Source organism: Anastrepha obliqua, chromosome 3 (genome assembly GCF_027943255.1).
Source record: "Anastrepha obliqua isolate idAnaObli1 chromosome 3, idAnaObli1_1.0, whole genome shotgun sequence".
Classification (NCBI taxonomy): domain Eukaryota; kingdom Metazoa; phylum Arthropoda; class Insecta; order Diptera; family Tephritidae; genus Anastrepha; species Anastrepha obliqua.
The window spans coordinates 21,966,466-21,982,882 of NC_072894.1; the positions used below are offsets into that span (position 1 = coordinate 21,966,466).

The 16,417-nt window shown below is 35.8% G+C and overlaps 1 non-coding gene across 1 annotated transcript; it reads right to left on the reverse strand.

The window, feature by feature from the left end:
* Positions 1 to 12,677: 12,677 nt before the first annotated feature.
* On the reverse strand, positions 12,678 to 12,875 carry LOC129243297 (U2 spliceosomal RNA). The gene has a single exon (XR_008582274.1). It is a non-coding gene; the product is annotated as a U2 spliceosomal RNA (small nuclear RNA).
* Positions 12,876 to 16,417: the final 3,542 nt, after the last annotated feature.

Below are 16,417 nucleotides of genomic sequence, written 5' to 3' on the forward strand. Positions count from 1 at the left end.
ATAAAAAAAAAAAATTATAATATATTAATTAAATTATTTACGAGTCTACGAACTTACATTACATAGTCAATGAATTTTATCATTAAAAACTTAAAATCCATTGTAAGGCAGACTGTATACATTTTTATTTTAGATAATTTTCGTAGTTTTTAGTTATTAGTTATCGTAAGCGTATCTGAAATTGTAATGTACACACATAACTACATACAGCATACGTACATATGTAAATACACACAGAACTATCAGTGGCCTTTCATTCACGTTAGCTTAAAACAACAACAAATGTACCATTTGAAAAGAGTCTTGTTTCAACGATTTGTATATAGGTTAATGCTGCTAAGTGAAAAAATTGGTAAGTGTCGAATAGTACGAAACCTTTCGCATATTCAATAAATTTTTCTTTTGAAATTAACATTTTTTTTTTATATTTTAATACAGTTATTTGGAGCATTGAAAGAAAAATCAGTTTCATTTCGGTATCTTTAGTGTTCACCTGTAGTAAACAAATTCAAATTACACTCAAAGGCCGAGAAAATTATTTTAATTATAACCCTTATCAGGCCTGACTTTTTGTGGCAATGTTTAATAAATATAAAAAAAGATTTTATTGTATTCTTCATTTTTTTAAATTTAAATTTTGTTACAAATTATTTTTTTTTTTTAACAATTACTACAAGTCTGATTTTTTAATAATTATTTAATATTATTATGAAATAGTTTTTTCTTGCTTTTCTCACAAAAGTCTTCTGCTATTTTCCTTCCTCCAGACAAGTTGAACTATGCAACTTAATCTTCCTTTGAATGCACCATATCGTCCCCTTAGTATGTATAACAATAGCCTATGTGCTCATAGGCTATTATTTTTTTATTGAATTTTTGGATTCTCAATCGTCAATTTTATATGTGGTCAAAATTTTGTCAAATTCTAGTTCCACAAAGTGGGTCAAAACGTCAGTCAAAAAATAATAAATATTTACAGACATAACGAGATTTGAGTGAGAGCTACTTTCGACAAAAAGTTTGAAATTCATTTTCTCAAAACATCAAAAAATGTATAGGCTATTTTAATACTAAGGGGACGATATATTCAGCCACACATATTTCTTTTCCTGGAACAACATTTTGGTCTGAATTTATAATAAATATAATCTAGACATTTTTTTGACTTTCATGTTATTCGATATAAGTGGAACATCAAAAACATTTGAAAAAAACGCTATCTCTCAAAGATCTTAGAAAATAAGGAATGTTTCTAGTGAAGTCTTTCGAAAAATATTATTTTATACCACTTAAATATGTACAGGGTTGGCCATATTAAACTGACCCATTGAGTAACCCTATAACTTTTTACTGTAATTTGAAATCTAAGGTTTACGTCAACAAGCCAAAGACACTAGGCGCACTTAAGGCCAATATCCGACGGGAAATAGCCGCCATATCGGCCGAGACGCTGGCCAAAACTATGGAAAACGCCGAAAAACGGGCACATTACGCTATACGAGCTAAGGGCGACCACTTGCGCGATATCATATTCAAAAAGTGATGTAAACGAATCTCCTTGAACTAAATTAAATGTTTTTCACAATGAAACACAAAAAAATGTTTCTTTTTCCATATTTTTTTAATAATCACATGGGTCAATTTAATATGGCCAACCCTGTATATGATTTCCATATAAAGGGTGATCAGATTGGAGGTACTTTTTCCAGTATGGTTTTTTTTTGTAACAGATCACGCTTAATGTCAAACTAAACACATAATTTTTTTAATATTTATTATTTTTCATCATGGAAAGACCTGCGCCTCAACAACGTTTATAAATCGTACAATTGTTTTACGAAAATCGACACTCTGTGAGAAGTATTTATCGCGCGCCCAGTCCAACTTATGACGTTCAGCGATGAGGTCCATTTTCGGTTTAATGGCTAAGTCAAAAAGCAAAATTCCATACTTGAACTAAAGAGGAATCCGAAGCCATTTAAAAACAGTCATTACATCCATTGAAACTAACCGTTTGGTGCAGCCTATGGGCTGGAGGAATCATCGGCCCATATGTCTTCAAAGACGAGGTTGACGCGAATATAACTGGCATCTTTGGAATTTATTTGGTCATTCAAAATTGGTATTTAGGGATCGGCGAATTACGATGCAGTAGTAGCAAACGTTTGAACGGGATTATCTTTAAAACATAAATTGTCTACACAAAAATAATAAAGATTGTCCAATCAATTTGAATTTTTCTAAATTGATCACCCTTTACTAATATATTCGTAAACTACCAACTTTATTCATTTGTTCTTTATTGCAAACTGAAAACTTATTTCTAACATTAAAGGAATCCAGCTTACAGTTCAGATTACATTACACAATAACAGAAAATGTTAAGATAATACGTAGAATGTTATGTTATACTCATAGATGCTAGTAAGAGTGTGTGGTTAACTATAAAGATAATGAAGAATAGTAATAAGATAGAGGGAGTTGTCTGAGCTCAGTATGTGACTTCTTCTTCTTCTTAATTGGCGCGATAACCGCTTACGCGATTTTGGCCGAGTTTAATAAAGCGCGCCAGTCGTTTCTTTCTCGTGCTAACCGGCGCCAATTGGACACACCAAGAGAAGTCAAGTCCTTCTCCACCTGATCTTTCCAACGAAAAGGAGGCCTTCCTCTTCCTCTGCTACCACCAGCTGGTACCGCATCGAATACTTTCAAAGCCGGAGCGTTTGTATCCATTCGGACGACATGACCCACCCAACGTAGCCGCTGCATCTTTATTCGCTGCGCTATGTATATGTCGTCGTAAAGCTCATACAGCTCATCGTTCCATCGTCTGCGATATTCGCCGTTGCCAACGTGCAAAGGTCCAAAAATCTTACGCAGAATCTTTCTCTCGAACACTCCAAGCGTCGCTTCATCGGATGTTGTCATCGTCCAAGCTTCTGCGCCATACGTTAGGACGGGCATGATGAGAGTCTTGTAGAGTGTTAGTTTTGTTCGTCGAGAGAGGACTTTACTACTCAGTTGCCTACTTAGTCCAAAGTAGCACTTGTCGGCAAGAGAGATTCTAGGTTGGATTTCAAGGCTGACATTTATATCGGTGTTAATGCCGGTACCTAAATAAACGAAGTCTTTTACAACCTCGAAATTATAACTGTCAACAGTGACGTGGTTGCCGATACGCGAGTGCGCCGACTGTTTGTTTGAAGACAGGAGGTACTTCGTTTTGTCCTCGTTCACCACCAGACCCATTCGCTTTGCCTCCTTATCCAGTTTGGAGAAGACTGTGACAGTATGTGACTACATATATTCAAAATCATACAGAAAAAAAGCCGGCATTTCCTCGTTTCCAAAAATTTGGCGGAAGGAATTCTATTAGGTAGAACATCTTCACCATCATTCTCGATTTCAATCCAATCAACATCTAAGTTATCTACTTCTGATTCTGCACTATTTTCTTCTTCATTTGAATACTGTATTCGAACTACATATAATATTTCCTTTTCTTAGAAAATAAAGTAAACTTATCATTAGAGCTAAAATCACTGTCAAAAATTTTCCGATATTTATAATATTTTCTTTATCCATTTTATTGACAAAAATACATTTCCCCGATATTTATAACATTTTTTTTACCCATTTTATGTATAAAGCATAGATAGAAACATTAACATTTTGAACGACACCGGGGTTTTTAGTAAAATGTCAAAAAAATTGTTTTTCGGTTTTATTTAGTAGGATATTTAAGTATATAAATATTTTTATTTATTGCGATGCATTTTTGCGCAAAATATAAAGATAAAAGTATTCATGTAGTGTCAGTCACCGGTGACCAGCAACCAGATTCTCAACAATTGCCAGCATGTTTCGACATGATCCGCTTTGTCACTTCGCACGTTCCATACGACCCCTGCAGAAAAGTACTGTTGTCACGTCAGAGGTGACTTACACACAAAAGTGTTCGGGAATCTGATTTTCCTTGTAAAAAGTTCAGAAATTGTATCTGGGTATTGCTTGCTTAAAATATGGGTAGAAAGTCAAAAGAAACTGCTTTGGAGGAAAGAAAAGTAATATAGTTACATGATCACCCTATATACGTATATACCTATTCCTATATTATACCTACTCTAATTCTAACTTAATCTTACTCTTATATTTAATTACTTATGCTAACTCTTATTTAAACCAACAACTGCTTTACATACTTTCTCACACTCTACACCCACACGCTTACTCACGCACTCAACATACACACAACATGCATTCCTACATTCATTGCTAGTTTTACTCTCTCCAATTCTCATTAAATGTATTATCTAATATTAGTTAAGCTTTAAGCTAAGAAGAGTCTATGTAAAATGTGGAGTTAAATAAAGTTCTTTGACACAAGAAGACGTTTTACTTCTTTTCTATATTTTAATTATTTCAGAAGAATTCGTTAAGGCAGCGATCAGGAATGGCTGGAAAATTGAAGCACCGCGATAAGGCCGTTATTATTAATCAAGCGAGAGCCACGCACTTCTGCTAATAGGAGTCTCGCTAAGATTAGCGGAATAACTGTTAGAGATGAAACTGTGCAAAGAACGCTTAGAGCTGCTGGCTATAATGGGCGAACTCTACACATTAAGCCGCTTATAAGTGAAAGCAGCGTTTGGAATTCACAAAGAAGTACATTGAACATAACATGAGTTTGGTCAAAAGTATTGTAATATTTAGTGTGGAGTCTAAATTTAACATTTTTGGGCCAGATTGTAGAAATGAAGTAGAAATAAGAAATAATACAAAATGTTCAGTTAAGTACTAGTGGCACTGTACTTTCAATCTTGTGGGAGTGCATCAGTCCAAACGATGTAGATAACATGCAATTTATTAGTGATAAAATAAACCATCGATTTTATATTGAAATATTGGGTATGAAAATAAGTTTCCGTCCTTTCTTAGCCAAAGTTACGAATTATTTAAACAATTAAATAAATAATACATGATATTATGTGAAGTATGTGCCATTGGAATCTACAACTTTACTCCATCTTACAGGCAGCATACGGATTCCTCTTTAAGGAAAAACCGAGTTCTTTTAACTTGGTCCATTCATTGAGCCAGTTTGGGATGCTCTGGTAGGAAGTGAACCGCTCTCTAATAAGGACCGACAGCATTGATCGGAACAAATGGTAATCCGAAGGTGCAACGTATGGGATAGGAGGGTATGGATACGGAGAATGGGGCAAGATTTCCCAATTCAGTCCCTCTAAATATTTCTGGACCGATTTAGCAACGTGTGGCCTGGCGTTGTCATGCAGCAAAATCAGTTTGTCATGTCTACCATCCCATTCCGGCGACTTTTCTATGGGAGTTCGATTCAAACGCATTAGCTACAGTCGGTAATAAAGTGGTGCACAAATGACTTGCTTATTACAAAGCAACAAGTCACACATTGCATGTGACACTGTTTGTGAAGACAAAAAGCAATGTAGGCACACAACTTGAACAGCAACGAAGAAAAACTGTCTTCAACAAGCAATACTACTTCGGCTCTATCGACAGTGCACGAATTGCACGACGCTGCTTATATGCTTGCATGGCAATGGTAGAAAAATATTCTCATACAAGCTTTGCCGAAAGACATCAAGTACAATGTGTGAATTGGTGTCATATGTATGTATGTACGTAGTGTATATTAGCAGGCAAAGTGTAAGATACATTCAAATATTAATCAGAATTTAATTTTTATTCTACAAAACCATCATACCAAACATTAACTGTCTATTTGATTTTAAAATATCAGGAATTCATGTAAGTAAATAATCCACATTTGACACAATTCACTTGTTTGAATTGAATTGTTTTTCATTGCCTTTCAGTGTCATTGCTTTTCTTGCTATCTTGCCGAAATATGTGTGTTGTGGTAATGCTGAGAGAGAAACAAGTCATACAAAAGCATGATTTGGTTTTCTCTCTAGCTGCTATTGCCTGTTACTGTTAGTTGAGAACAAAACACTGCATTGTTGTGTGAATTTAGCAAATGACTTGAAAGCACATATATGTCGACTTGTGCACCACTTTAGTCGGTAACGATTGCCAGTGATGGTTTCAGATGCTTTAAGGACACCCTTCATCCCAACAGATGCACAACATAACCTTTGAAGCATGAATATTTTTTTTCGCTGACGAATGGCAATTACTGTGATCCGGTATATAACTAGAGCGAACACAAAAATGGTATCAGCAGCGACGCGTCTTTTACGAGGGCGGAAACTTATTCCCAGTGGCCGCATCTAAATCCGGTGGAGCACTTTTTGGCAGATTTGGAGCGAGCCATTCGGAAACATGAAATTACGTCAAGGGCCAGCGATACTTAAAGTATGGGCAGAGATGTGAGCAGAACGCGAAATTCGGGTTTCCCAATGCAGAATAGATTAAAAGAAATTATTAAAATGAAAGGATGCGCTACTAAATATTAGTAAAAATACCATGAATTATATGTATGTCTGAAATTTTTTTCCGAATGCTTTTGTGACATGAATTCACAATTTTTTTAAGTTAATGCATTTAATTTTTATTATTAATTTATACAAATATCTAACGTCAGATTAAAGTATGTGCCTATAAATGTAATATACAATTCTCAAGTGGTCGCCCTTAGCTCGTATAGCGTAATGTGCCCGTTTTTCGGCGTTTTCCATAGTTTTGGCCAGCGTCTCGGCCGATATGGCGGCTATTTCCCGTCGGATATTGGCCTTAAGTGCGCCTAGTGTCTTTGGCTTGTTGACGTAAACCTTAGATTTCAAATTACAGTAAAAAGTTATAGGGTTACTCAATGGGTCAGTTTAATATGGCCAACCCTGTACATATGTACATATATACATATAGAATATGAATTGTATTAAAAAGCAGCAACGTTCCACCTAGCCAAATGCGGAGAGCTCCAAAGGAGAATTCCCACACCACAGCAACAATTCCCACACCACAGCGCTCCGAATATGGATTTATTTCTCAAGTGCACCTTATGGGAGCATTTAGGGAACAGGTAGAGTATTGTTGATACTTATTCTTTTCAGCATTCGCTTATTAATTATGAATAAATAAAATAATCCAGAAACATTCCGTCTATGTTATCTTCGAATGATTTAAGGGTTCATTTTTAGAAAATCGCAGGTAATCAAATGAAAGTTAGAATAAATAATAATAAAAAGTAATAGAAAATGGTTTCCTGGCATGCCGAAATAACTAATTTGAGGAGTTCTATGAGCATATTTTTTTCATATAGTATAGTAAGAAGGCCGGCGCCTACCTAGGAGGGTCAATACACTGCACAGGAAATCCTAAATGCGCACCTTGCAGACTCCACTAATTCGCTGGCGTAGAGATTAGAAATAGAAATTGCTAAGTCGACTTAAGTGATTTTATATTGTACAAAATATAAATTATACCGCACACATAACAAATATGAGGTAGAACTTTGGATATTAGTAGGCAAACTAACACCGAGCAAGTTCCATAAATTAACTAAAATTTTAGAAATTTTAAGTGCTGCCTCTTTTGAAGAGGGTGTGCATTATATACTTCTGATAAAAAAATAACAGTTGCATTGGCAAGCCCCATTCAAAAAAGCTAGTGCCTACAAATAATAGATAGGGTGATAAAAAAAGAGGTTGTCTGTAAAGTCGGTTTACTGACGATAGTTTAACGTGATAACGTCATAAGAAAATACTGATTGAATGGTTGCATTTTTCAAAAGAAAATTTTAATTTTTTTGTTTGATAGATATTTTGTATGGATATAGAGAATGAGTTAACATTAACATAACATAATATACTTTAACATAACATAACATAACATAACATAACATAACATAACATAACATAACATAACATAACATAACATAACATAACATAACATAACATAACATAACATAACATAACATAACATAACATGCTGTTCAAGCAAGGTAACGACGCATGAGCAAGATAACGACGCATTTTTTGGTGCGTGCAGCCGGCTACATAGAATTATAAGACGTTATCACGTCAAAAAATAATAATATAATAACATTAAAACAACAGGTATTATTAAAAAACTTGGTTTTATTTTAAATTCTTCAAGTAAATCAAATTAATAATCAATAGTCATGTACATACATATATACGCTTACTTAAGTAGGAGAGAGCAAGATGTCGAACGTTGCCGTTCGTTTGCTTTGTTTGCTTTGTCGTTCGTTCCGCGCTTTCGCTTGCAGTTCATTCAAGGTGACGGCAATGAGCAAGGTAACACTAATTAGCAAGGTAACGACACATTTTTTCGTGCGTGCAGCCTGTTAAATGGAATTATAAGACGTTATCACGTCAAAAACTGTATAGGCATGTTGGCTCAATACTTGAAACTCGTTCACAATGAGTCTTAGGAGATGGTGCGTTATCATGGAGCAAAATACGTGAGATCTTTTCTACAAATGTGACATTTTTCGACGAATTTACTCTCTTAAATCTTCTTCTTTTTGAATTCTGACTATGACAATCCCATACTTTTCAAATGATCAATTCCCGGTACACTTTTGACAGAATATATAGCAGAGTTGGTCACTCCATAGGTACACGTGCAATTTTTCTTCTCTAGTATATATGTGTTAGCACGCATGCGACATACACACGTTGGTAGAGGGTGATCAATTCAGAGGTATAGGATTTTAAATTGAAATAAAACAACGAAAATTCAAATTGATTGGGCAATCTGTATAATTTTTGTGTATGACCATTCATGACATTTATTTTTTAAAGATAATCTCTTTCAAGTTTTGGACGCAACTGCGCCGCCATTCGGCCATCCTTAGACAGTAATTTTGAATGACTCACTGGAGGACTTCGGTCGGTGACTCGTTCGGCCATTGCTCACCGAAACGACGACGCAGTAAATCCATTGTTTCATGGACTGTATGGCAAGTAGCGCCGTCTTGTTGGAACATGTTCCGTCATGTTGTGGAGATCACAGGCTTCAATTTCCAGAATCCGGCATCAAAAAGTCGTTTATCATTCCGCGATAGCGTTCGCCATTCATAGTTATATTGGTGTTAGCCTCGTCTTTGAAGAAATCTAGGCTGATGATTCCTCCAATTCCTCCAGCCCATAGGTCGCACCAAACGTTTGTTTGCAATGGATGTAATGGTAGTTCTTGAATGGATTCGGCTTGCTTTTCAGCCCAAATACGGCGGCATAGCCACCACGCCAAAAGCGGTTATCAACGCTGTACACCATAAGTTGCCCTGAGCGCGCCGTGATAATAAAAATGTCAATGAATGAATGTCCATAATAAAATGTCAATGAATACTGAAAAAAATGTATTTTGTTTTACAGTAGTCACGCATGATCTGTCAAAAAAAAACTTATTGGAAGAAGTACCTCCAATCAGAGCACCTTTTAGTACAGGGGTAGAATTTTCAAAAAAAAAGTAAATGATACGTACAATCCACGTTTTTGCTTTTAAAAATCATAAAATGTGAATATTCTTGTATTAGTAATATGAATGCCCATCACTCATCACTCATTACAAAATTAGTTGAATAGGATTCTTTTGTTTTTCTTCCCCTATTTTTTTAAAATGAAATGAATTTCTGCATAACTTTTCTTTATTTTTAATTAATTTACTCTTATTTTAAAACGTGCAGAAATCCACTTATAGGAATAAAACTACACATACATATAATATACATATGTAACTTCAGCTCAAATATGAACGAGATGTTATCAATAAAACGGTCCGCGGATGACATATGGCAAAAATAATTTTTTTGTTTTTTGGTAGGACTGTTATAAGCTTACATGCCAAATTTCAGGGTGATATGTCACATAGTTTGGTTTCTATGCTACTGTAAACAAGTCAAGCTCTAGTATGTTCTTCGAATTTAACGTTGGAAATTCAAGTTGAACAAAGAATTTGTTTGAAATTTTGTTATTCCAACAAAATTTCGGCTTCAGACTTCCTACCAAAAAACAAAAAATTTATTTTTGCCATGTGTCATCCGCGGACCGTTTTATTGATCGTTCATATTTGAGTAGAAGGTATGTATAAATGCCCAGTTTACTTTTATTTGTATCCCCTCCATTAGTTCCAAGAAAATTGAAAAATTAAGTGTTACTACCATTGTTTCCCTAGAAACGTTGGCAGTTTACGTTCTTTGTATTTTCTCAACATTTTACAAAAGCAAAAAAAGAAAATATAAAGCAACTCCTACATACGAAAGAGGAAGACGGGAAAACTTTTAGAGAAATAGGCAATTTAATAAACAGGACTCATTTTACAGTAAGTAGAAGGTGCGAAAGTGACTCTGAATGAAAGTCGCCTAGGCCAAAGGAAGAAACTTAATGACCGCGAATCTTTTGTATCAATCATGGAACTTAACAAAATGCTAAATGAATAATAAGGTTTTGTTTATTTTTTACTTCACAGCATAAAAATGATGAATGTAAGTATAATTTATTTAAGTGAATAAATGGAGTAGCATTTTTTCTAAAACTAATTAATTCACAGTTCCGAAATTTTGTTTTAAAGTTGAACAGTGAATGCATGATTAAGCATTTGAGGTACTGTAGTTATGCAATATCGCGCATAATAGTATAAACACATTGATCAAGGCACTTCACGGCGGAGCGACAGCCAAATTTTTCATGTCTGCAAATGTCGTCGTAAAGCGAGCTTCATAAATATTTTGAAAGCGGCAGCGACAAGCAAAACAGATGACTTAGAGGTTTGGCGTTTTTATTAATTTAAAATTTGTGTGGGTAGCATTCGTGTTTGGATAAGCAGAACTGACCAAGAACTTGTTATCACATGCCACATGACACTTGTTTTCTTGAAATTAAGGCAACTTCTTCCAGGTAAAAGTGTTCATTTAAAAAAAGGATATAATATTAATTTATAGTTATTTTATCCTTTTGTGATTAAATAATGCGATATTCATGAAAAGTTTTGTTAAATGTCGTATTTAATACAATACTTTAGTGGCTGCACTTCCTTTGCGAATTATCGCTACCAAAAATAGAAATGTGTAGTTTTAATTCCGAATCAACGACAATTTGTAGCCGTGCAGCCTAATTTCGGACTGTGATCAAAATAATTGCGTTAATAAGATTGGGTTAGGTTAACTCGGCTGGCATTAAGCCACGCACAGACCTTTTGGGTCCCTGGCGATAGCAGATGGAGAAAGACCTCTATTAAGATTTGAAGTAGACATCACATAGGATGTCAACACTTTTAGCAAATCTAAGCAGCGCATGCCGCCATAGCCGAATGGGTTGGTGCGTGACTACTATTAGGAATTCACAGAGAGAACGTAGGTTCGAATCTCGATGAAACACCAAAAATAAAAAAAAAAACAAAAAAAGTTTCTAATAGTGATCGACCCTCGGCAGGCAATCGCAAACCTCCGAGTGTATTTCTGCAACGTAAAGCTCCTCATAAAAATATCTTCCGTTCGGAGTCGGCTTGTTCCCTCCATTTGTGGAACAACATCAAGATGCACACCACAAATAGGAAGAGGAGCTCGGCCACACACCCAAAAAGGGTGTAGGTGCCAATTATATATATACATATATAAGCAGCGCAGGCAGATCTATTTTTCAGATATCCTCCAGACCCTCAAACTGTGAGGCTCCAGGCATTTCGAGCGCATTTTTGATAATGCCGTACAAAGACATAGAAGATGCTCTCAATTTTCCTCTATATCCTCTCTGCTCTTGCGGCATTTGTCGTTGCCATCAATCCCTATCTTATAACCCATGAGTCGTCAACATACCTATAATAGTTCTGCAGCCTTTTCGTGAGAGCGTAAGTACGAATTAAGTCAGGATTTTTTTCAAGTCAGTTTTAAGTTTTTTGTCATTAGTGAGAGTCTTAGAGTGTTTGAGAGAAAGATTTTGGGGAAGATTTTTGGACTTTGAACAATGAGCTGTAAGAGCTGTATGAAGACATATACATAGCGCAGCGAATAAAGATCCAGCAACTACGCTTGCTGGGTCATGTCGTCCGAATGGATACAAACGCTCCGGTTCTGAAAGTATTCGCTGCGGTACCAGCTGATGGTAGCGGAGGAAGTGGAAGGTCTCCTCTGCATTGGAAAGATCAGGTGGAGAAGAGCTTGGCTTCACTTGAGGTGTCCAACGGGCGCCCGCAAAAGAAACGACTGGGCACTTTTTTCTTATTCTTTTTAATTGGCGCGATAACCGCTTACGCGATTTTGTTAAACTCGGCCCAAATCGCTTAAGCGCTTGTCGCCCCAATCAAGAAGAAGAAGTGAAGCTGAAAAAATGCAAGTTAACTTTTCCAATTAAAAAAAAACCAGTCTAACGGTTAGACGCGATAGAAGTGAAACCTTCCGTAAAACAAACTGAGAGAGAATAAGACGAAAGCAGCATTAGGAGCGGGATAATTATAGGTTCATTATAATATTGCTATAAAGTTCATATTTTATTCAACCTCAATGTTTTCAATTTCAACAAATGATACGAGTGGCTTATGATAGATAAAATATGATACAAATGCTTTGGTTTCGGATGTTGTCAAAAAAAATACCCAAACGAACCGAAGAAACAGACTTGCAAATTTCTTCCATTTTCGTCTACTTGTATTCATATAAAAATTTATGTCTCTTCCCACCAAAGCTAAATGTATTAGTATATTTGTTCTTGTATTTATTCAAGGCCGAAATCCCGTCGGTACTGCAATATCGGGCCAACCCGTGGCAGAGGTGGAGAAAACGCCTAAAACACTCCGCCCATTTCCAAAAATCAGTTTAACATTTGTTGTCCTCAGATGGAGGATCTATCAGATGTTAAGCTGATAAGAACAGATACCACACTTTGATCTTAGCCATAAGGCCGAGAAGCGATAACCATACACAACCAACAAACTACCTTGTCAATACATTTTCTAATAAACCTTTTGAGAATTACACGCTCACAAAAATTAATGTACGAAATATTTATACCGATTCACTTAAACTGACTTTCAGTATCTAAACCAAAAATAGAAAACCTGTTTTCAATAAATAATCAGAAATGTCCTACAATGCAAAATTCAAAAAAACAAAAATTTTTTTTTTCTTGTGATTCGAACCAAGAATTTTGGATCGGAAGTTCACATTGCTAGCCGCTCGGCTATCGCGCCATGCTGTCGGCGCTGGCCTAAAAGTTATTTAGTTCGTCGCTACGTTTATATCAACATATAATATAACGCTTCGTAGCCAAGAGGGTCGCTTTTTCGTTTCACTTTTTCTCAAATCACTCCCAACAATTCTAAAGAAGTTTTCACTTCAAAAATTGTAAAATGAATATCGCATCCTCTGCTTGCACTGCAATTTACGAGTTTTCAAAAATTAGCCACAAGACAAAAAAATCACACGTTCTTAACGATATGAGTAGCTCAAATTGCACTCTCATTTACAGTTTCACTCTAAATTGCATAAAAAGTTACTTGGGTTTAGTCCAATAATATATTTATGTGACATTAGGTCATAAGTACAGCAGATGGAAAAAAGTGAATGATATATTTAGATACTAAAAATCTTTATATTCTGCAATTAAACAATTTTTATGATTTGAGTGCAAAATGCAGTTTATTTATTGTAATAATTATTTTACTTGTTTCTAATTAGCGTCCATCAGAACAATACAAATTACAAAAAGAAATCTAAATTTAAAAGGACAATGGGTTAGAATGTGTGAGATTTAAAACAAGTTTGTACAAACGGGAAAAGTCACTTAATATAAGAAATTAACAGATACACGGTATTAACTTGCACTGAGCGAATACCCGGCGCGCCGCAGCGGCTGAGTCAGATTGAGCGTAACTAGCGTTTGAACAAACACGAATTATGTATTCACTGTGAACATAACGCATTTGGTACATATACATACATACATACATATGTAAAGAGTATTTTATGAGTATAGCCTTTTAAAAAGAAATGAAAAAGATTTAAATCATAGTAATGGCAATAAAAATGATTAAATTAAAAATATGGTAATAATATTTGAATATGATTTCGGATATATGTACATGCTTGCACACATATGCATATACGAGGTATGGCTATCAAATGACGCGGCTGACACTGTAAAACGAAGACTTTTGATTTCACATACATACATGCAAGGTGAAGTCCAAAATAAACAAGACTGGCGTCATAAAAATGTTTTTGATGGCGCCATCTTTTTAATGAGTTAGAACGTTGGAAGCTACATCGCTAACAGACTTCTAGTGAAAGCTTGGTGACATTCGGTTCAGTGGAAGCGAAGTTATGGCATCTAAAGTGTCAGTATATTTGTGTCATCGGCACAAAAATGAGTTTCGAACAAAGAGCTAATATTAAATTTTGTTTGAAGATCGGTAAAACGTTTACCGAAAAATTTGAAATTATGAAAAAAGTTTATGGCGATGCTATCTCGTTTGTGAGTGGCTTACACGTTTCAGAGATGGTTGTGAGGACATAAATGACAATGAACTTACGGACCGCCCAAAACAGTAATCACTCAAAGCTCCATCGAACCATCAAAATTGTTCGTAAATTTATCAAAAATGAACCGAAATAATCATCGTCGAAATTCATGGAATTGGAGTTAAATATCTCCAAAACATCGATTTATCGCATTTGGTCATCGCAACTGATCATTTGGGCTTATGAAAGGTCTGTGTATGTTTCAAACAAGTTAACTGAGGACCAAAATTGCTCAGAATGCAACATTCGAAAGACCTCATTAAAGCGGCCTTTACAACATTGTAACTGGTGATGAAACAAATGGCGCTTCCATTCGGCTCAGACGAGCCACCACCCAAAAAAACGCGTTTGGAGAAGTCGATGCTCATTTGTTTTTACGATTGCAAGAAATTGTCGACAAGAAATTTATTCCAACGGGCTATACCGTCAATGCAATTTTCTATCTTGAAGTTTTGAAGGAAGCTGGCGCTTATTGCATGATAATGCACCATCTCAACGATCCACTCTTGTGACTGAATTTGAGCCTGATATGGCTCCCTGTGACTTCTACCTATTGGGAAAATTGCATTTGACCATGAAAGGAAAACGTTTTGCGTCCGTAGAGGCCATACAAAAGGGTTGTACCGACATCCTGAAGGACATTCTGGTCAATGACCTGAAACACTCTTTCGAAAAGCTTTTAGATTGGGCAAAACAGTGTAACGAGACAAGAGGGGACAATTTTGAATAAATAAACTCGAAGTTATCAGAAGAAATCTCCTGTCGTTTCTATTTTAGCTCAGTCTTGCTTATTTTGGACTTCACCTTGTATATTTCCTTATGAGGGTTGCTACTTACATATATTTATAGCCATGAGCACTGCTGGTGTTGGCAGTCGCCTTCTAAATGTTAAAAAGTATGACATATTTTACCATAGTAGTATAGAGTAGTATTAGTACTGTCTATAATGGTTTTAAAAATTAGTTTTACTAAAAAAAATGGAATTAAACGGTGAAAATGTTCGTGCGATTTTTTTTGCAATTTTCGATGTGAATTAATGTGGTTTAATGTTTGGCCGAGCTCCTCCCCCTATTTGAGGTATGCGCCTCGGAGTTATTCTACACATGGAGAGGCATACAATTTTATGCCGACTCCGAACAGCAGATTATTTCGTGTTTTTTGTATGAGGGACTTCTCATGGCAGAAACACTTGGAAGTTTGCTATTGCTTGCCGTGGGGCGACCGCTATAAGAAACAACTGTTTCCATCAATTAGTCTTTTGTGCCAGACGTTTCGAGCCTGTGCACTTCTGAATGGTAATCAGGCAGCAACCTATTGGGCTACGGTGGACGGCCATCCTTTAGCACCGCAAAAAATTGATTTTAATGAATTTTCTCGTGGTCGCTGTTCTCTTCCGACGAATACCGAGAAGGTCGTCCAATACCAGTTATGGTGCCAGAAAATATCTATGCTGTGCGCGAAATGATTGAGCAATATTGTCATGTCAAATACTGTAAAATTGAGGCGTCCTTGGGCAAAGTTTTCAACTACCAATATTCAATTTTCCACTGTTAGACCAGAAATATAAATAACAACCCCTCTATTATCATATAATATTTCATGCTCTAAGCAAATATGCCATTGTTCGGAACAATATTGGCAGCCTCGTTCTTTTAGCTTTTTCAGGACGCGTGCCGATTTCTTTTTCACAACTTCAACGGAGCCTAATCTGGTTTCTTTCAACCGTCCGTTGGGATCTGGTTAGACCTTTTTCGACTTTGGGCGTGAGTTAAACATATTTCTATTATAGCTAACGACTTGAGCTTCCAGGTAGCTTTCTAAAATGTACTTTTTTCTATTGATTTATGGATACAACCTATTAAAATGGAATCTCGAGCAAGACGAAGAAAAGAATTTAAAAAGTTACACCTTCGGTTGGGCACCTCGAGTCTGTCT